This window comes from Equus asinus, chromosome 9 (genome assembly GCF_041296235.1).
Source record: "Equus asinus isolate D_3611 breed Donkey chromosome 9, EquAss-T2T_v2, whole genome shotgun sequence".
Classification (NCBI taxonomy): Eukaryota; Metazoa; Chordata; class Mammalia; order Perissodactyla; family Equidae; genus Equus; species Equus asinus.
This window is the reverse complement of record NC_091798.1, coordinates 69453413-69460128: the sequence shown is the minus strand read 5'-3', so window position 1 is coordinate 69460128 and position 6716 is coordinate 69453413.

The window sequence follows — 6716 nt, the reverse complement described above, 5'->3', positions numbered from 1 at the left end:
AAGAATGACACACAAGTTTCTGGGTTGTGTAACAGTGGCATGTGATGCCATTTGAAGGGAAAGTAATGAGTGAAAATGGATTTGAAAGGAAAGATCATGCTTTGATTTTGTTAGGGTTAGGTTTAAAATCTAAAATCTCAAAGTAAAAATACTTTAAAAAATCAATGCAAACATATTTGTTGAAGAAGCTTCTCTAATTCTTTGTGAAATGACTAGAGTTTCTACTTAAAGAAAAAAATGCTAATGGGAAATACTATAGTTTTCTCTGACTTTTGCTTGCATTCCATTCTCTTTTTGTCATATTAAGTAGATAGCAGTAAAGTAAACGTTAGCAAGCTAAATTTATCTACTTTTTCGATAAATTGGATAATATTTATATGTAGATAATATTTTGAAATCCTAATTGATGTATTTTTTATTCTTGTTCATTCCTGGGAGTTTCTCTTTCCCTTCCTACGTTTTTCCTGCTCATCTTCACATTTTGTTTTGTTTGTTTTGCTTTATTGAGGTATAATTGACAAATAAAATTGTAAGATATTTAAAGTGTACAACGTGATGATTTGATATAGGTATACGTGTTTGAAAGGATCACCCACGTCATGTTAATTAACACATCCATCATCTCATTTATCTACTTTTTTTTTTTTGGTGAGAACATTTAAGTTTTGGTCTTTTAGCAAATTGCAATTATACAATACAGTGTAATCAACTATAGTCATCGTGGTAAACATATTCTCAGCCCAAAGTCACATTTTGAATCAGTAATGCTCACTGCTTAAGGCAGATTTATCATAGAACAAAGAAAACATTGCTCAAATTTGATTGGAAAATCAGAGATTTTTACACTCATAGTATAGCAATGATAACGAATTCACCAGCTTATAATTGCTCAAATTAGGTATTCTAAAGATCATTTTTTTAAAACCTTTCTTTTCTATATTAATGGATTGAACCTCATGAATTTTGAGTATAGAATTTATAAAACGAACCAATAATAAGGTGAATGCACGGTGCTAATGCAAAAGCAATTGTCCTGGGCTTGGAGATCAACTATAGGAAATTAACAGGAGAGACTCAAGTATGCAGTCTGGTGTTTACCTGGGGAAGACCCTTTGCCATATGACTATCTCTGAGTCAAAATCCTTTGGGGGATGGGGGAGGGTGCTGATAGAACTACTTGAATAGACTTGGGGGAATCCCTGAACAAAGGCTGTGTACCTTATTTCCCAAGGTATAGTCCAAGTCTGTTAATGAAGACTTGTACCAAGTCATCTAAGTCTATGAGCCTGAGGAAAGTCTCACAGAGAATACACCTGTCAGTATGGCTTAAGGAACGAAGCCAGGGCACCAGACTCTCCGTGGAAGAGATCTTGTAGTACTAGGATGGAGGAGAGTGGTGACCAGAAGAAATTAGATTTGGGGATGATAATGGACAGCAGCAAAAGATACTAACTCGTCAACCAGAAAGTATTGTAGTGGCATGTCTTTGTTTTAATTTATTATTAATTTAATTAATGTAATTTAAGTTTCTATTGAATTATATATATACATAAAAGTGCACTAATCTTAAGTGCACAGCTCAATGAATTTTACATATGTATATCTCTGGGTAATAACTGCTTGGATCATTACATTTCCTCCACTCTAGAATGTTCCCATGTGACTTTTCTAATCAATAATCTGCACCGCCAAATAATTGCTAGATTGACATCTTTCATCAACAGATAGTTTTGCCTGTTCTGGAAATTCCTATAAATAAAACTGTACAGTAAGTTCTCTTTTGTGTCACACTTCTTTTCCTGAGAATATTTGTGAGATGTATCCATGTTTTGATGTATACTCACTTTTGCTTCTCAATTTCTATGTAATTAATTCTGTAAATACACTACAATTTATTTATTTTTATTTTCCTCTTGATAGCCTTTTGGATTATTTCCTGGTGTTCAGGCCTCATGTATAATCTCCTTCCCTGGAGTGTGAGCTGGACTTAGTGATTTGCTTCTAATGAATAGAATATGACACAGGTGATGTGATGTCACTTTTATGACTAGGTTGTAAATGACTGATTCTTATGTCTTTCTGGTGTTCTCTCTTTATTGCCTTATTGTTGCGCATGCTTTGATAAAGCAAACTGCCACTTGATAAAGATCTGGAATAGCCTTCAGCCAACAGTCAGTAAGGAACTAAAGGCTTCAGTCCAACAGGCAGTTAGGAACTGAAAACAAGTGAAAATTCCCATCTTTTGAGTTTGGAAGCAGATCATCAACAGTTGAACCTTCATATGATACCAGAGCCATGGTTGACACATTGATTGTAGTCTTGTAGGAGACCTGGAAACAGAGGGCCCAGCCAAGCTGTGCCCAGCTTTTGGATACATGGAAACTGTGCAATAGTAAACTATGTGTTGTTTTAAGCCTGTACATTTTGGGGGTAATTTGTTATGCAGCAAAAGAAAACTAGTTGAGTTGGGCATATTGTTTTATAACTGTTAGGTTGTTTAATAATGTTGTTCAAATCCTTACTGAAACAAGTGAACAACTGGACCAAATACATGAAAATAGGTTTCTCAAGACTTTGGACATCGGACAATCACTTACAGTGATATTTGAGAGACAGGAAACCAATGGAGTAAACTTGCGATTGCCCAGTTTACTGCCTTAAGAGTTTTCAGGCTACAGTAGAAGGAGGGGAAACTCACATGGTGTCCACAGACTACCATATTTGAGGAGTCAGGGCAAACATTCTGGGGAGAGCAAGACAGCTGAAGTCCTCAGAGCAGAATATCCAAGAGGAGAAAGGAACAGAGAAAGACAATTCTGGAATTTGCAGCGATTGAGTATTCAGCAGATACATCAAAAAATGCATGTGATAAAACTACACTAAGTCAGGGAAAGGACCACTGGAAAAGAATAGAGGGAGCGGTATTCTGAGCTTTCCTAGGGCCAAGAAGAGTGCCTGTTTCTAAGTCTGACTGTGAACATCATAATTCAAAGGGCATTGATTAGAATACTCAGAAAGGTCTTGCTTCTCATCAATAATTAGTGTTAGACTAAATAGTGCTCTAGTCCCACCTAACAAGTTTCCAAGTAATTTAACTGTGTCTTAGAAGAAAGCCTGAGAATATTTATAGAAATTATAGAGGAGTTTATATATATACATATATATAAAGAGAGAGAGAGAAAGAGAGAGAGAGGGGCTTGTGTGTGTGTATTTGTGTGTGTGTATGTGTGTATTTTAGCCAAAATCCAATGAGGTAGAATTCACAATGTCTATCATATAATAAAAAATTTTGAAGCATACCAAAAAACCCGAAACAGAGATATGTGGTTATGAAGAGGAAAAAAACCAATCTAAACCTACCCAAAACTGACACAGATATTAGAAATGGCATACAAGTACTAAAGCAGTTATTATAACTCTATTCCATATATTCAAAAAGACAAAAGAAGGAAAGATTGGACATTTTATGTAGAGATGTGAGTTAAAAAATACATAAGTAAAAAATGCTGATGGAATTAATGGCATATTAGATATGGAAGAAAAAATATTAGTGAATTTGAAGACCTAGTAGTGGAAACTATTCAAAATGGAATACAGTGGGATAATGGGGGAAAAAAAGAACTGATCACAAGAGACCTGTAGGATTACAAATGGCCTAATATATGTGTTTTGGAGAGAACAAAAACCGAAACTTTTTCATCATCATTTTATCCCCATCATCAGGCACAGTGCCTAGCATATGGTAGGGCTCAATAAATATTTCTTAAGTGAATGAGTTAACAGTTAAAGTGAATCAGAAATTGTGAACCTTATTTTTTGTTAAAATTTACTGATTTAAAGTAAATAAAAATATTTTTATTAGGCAAGTAAAAGAAAACCAAAATGCATTTTCTAGAAAATAATATTTCATGTATATATACACATACATATATATTATTGTTTAAACAAATTTGTAGATCAATATTTTGAATCTCTACGAATTAAATCTAAAAGTTTATAGATGCACACACAAACACACACACTCTGTTTCCATATGTCGACCAGTGAAAAGAGGGAGAAAATAATATACAGAGAGGAGAAAAGAAAGGATTCATATTTGAGCAGCAGATACAGATGTAGACACAACACAAACATGCAAGCACCTACACGAGAAATGTGCAGTCATGGAATAGAGAAAAATTTATTTGTTACATGAATACGATAAGAATAGGAAATTTGAAGACAAGTATGAAATGAATCTCGCCTAATATTCTTGTGAGTGCTTGAATTGCATAGCACTTATTAAAAGTCCTTGTGGTCTCTACCCTATAGCAGTCTTATGCAATTGTTCATTTTATTCAAAAGTCTGTACAGAGAGTGCTTCCTTTTAATATAGAATCCCTTTAGGAGATATTTAAAAGGACTCCCCAGAGATTCCTTTTATAAACTCATAAAAGACCTACTACATTATTTATCAGAGTCTTCTAATCTGAGGCTTCTGCTAATTGAAATTAGAGGCGAAGGGAGCTAGATTACAAAGTCTCTAATGCTTTCAAAGAGGTGGAACATAACTCCCTTTTTCTTAAGCATGGGCTGTCTATAGGATTTCCTTCCAAAGAATACAGTGTGGAAAGTGGAAAAACAATGGCATTACAGGGGTCAGCCCTGTGGCCTAATGGTTAAGATTGATGCACTCTACTTTGGCGGCTCGGGTTCAGTTCCCAGGTGTGGAACTACACCACTTGTCAGGGGCCATGCTGTGGTGGTGACCTACATACAAAATAGAGAAAGATTGGCATAGGTTTTAGCTCAGGGCAGATCTTCCTCAGGCAAAAAGAGGAAGATTGACAACAGATGTTAGTTTAAGGTGATCTTCCTCATCAAAAAAAAAAAAAAAAAAGAATGACTTTACAGTGGAAAAACTGACAAACACCACCTCAGCCAGGTGATCGAGGATAACATCAGTGGTGATAAGTCATGTTGAAATATGTACCCTTAAAATGATGTGATAGAAAGGCACACTACCTCTATGTTTATCCTCCCCAAAACCTACAATCCCAGGGTAATCATGAGAAAAACCATCAAACGAATCCAAATTGAGGGACATTTTATAAAATCCGTGACTGGTCACTCCTCAAAACTGTCAAGGTCATCAAAAACAAGGAAAAGCCTGAGAAAGTGTCAAAGCCTAGCGGAACCTAAGGAGATGTGAGGACTGAGTGTAATGTAGTATCCTGAATGAGATCCTGGAATAAAAGAGGATATTAGGTAAAAACTAAGGAAATCTGAATAAAATAGAAGTTTATTTGATAACATTTAATAATCATGGTTCATTGACTGTGACAAATGTACCATAGTAATGTAAGATACTAATGATAACAAACTAGAAGTAGGGTATCTGCGGACTACATGTACTATCTTCGTAACTTTTCTGTAAATCAAGATCGATTCTAAAATAATGTTTTTCAAAAGAGTAAAGTAGAAAACATGAATACTATACTTAGTACCTAAAAGAGGAATAAACATAATATATGAGAGTCGATAAGAGCAAATTTTAAATGGATAAATTCTAGGAAGCTTGAGATTCTCTATTTTTACATTTTAAAAATTTGGCTATTTTTAAAGTTTAATCTTCTATTCAGTTTACCTAATATTTGATTTGCAAGCACATTGACTCATTTCCTACAGTTTGGGTATTTCCCAATAATTAAGGACCTTAGGACTACAGAACAGGTTAGGTGAGGTATAAATTTTGTACTGGCTTTACTGTTTTATGCATTAATAATTATTTATTGAAAACATTCTATTTCAAACACTGGTGATTACACTGGATGTTCAGAAGTGGATAAGATAAATATATGCCCTGCCTTCAAGAATCTCACAGTCTATGGGAGGGATCAACACATAAACCATTAAATACAGTGCAGTGTGATATGTGCCAGAAAGGAACACAAGGAGTGCCTGAACATTCTGGGCTTCTCAGCACAAGTCTTTCAAAAGCCCTGATGACCCTTGTTTCTTCCTTCATTAAGGTGTGGAGTCGCTATTACTCAAAATCCTGCTGTTTTTCAAAGCCACTGATGTTTCAGCATCCTTCTTTTCTTATTCCATAGTGATTTTTGTTTTTTGCCTAATAAAGTCATAGAATATTAATGTTGAGACAATAAAAGGGAAATTCAAGTTCATCTGTTATATCTCCCTAACTCATTCATGAGTCCACGTGGAGTGATCTGAATCAAAGTTCATCCATGCTATGTTTGAGCACCTTTGGGGTTGTGAAGCTCAACATATTTCAGAGTCGCCTAGTCCATTGTAACAATCCCATTATTCAAAATTTTCTTTAACGGGAACTCTTAATTTTGCTTCTAGTCATTTTTTATTTATTACAGACCTTCATTTGTTTCTTCCAACCTAAACGTAGAGCACATTAATAAAAGCGTGTATGTAATTTAAACTTTTAATTACTTTGCAGGTATCCAGGGCGGAATCAACTTACAAACATCAGTGAAAACATATTTTATGCAATGTTAATGTGTCACGAGTTTAACAGCTATCATTTTAGTGCCATATCATTAAATATTATTTCCCAACTTGTGGGGAGTATATTTCAGTTAATGTTACTAGTTCATAAAAAATTTTAAGACTGTCTCCGACTCATTTTAAAAATGTAATTCTGATCAATAAAAAAGTGCTTTTAAATGGCATCATAAAGAGTAATCTAATAGAACTAGGTTAAA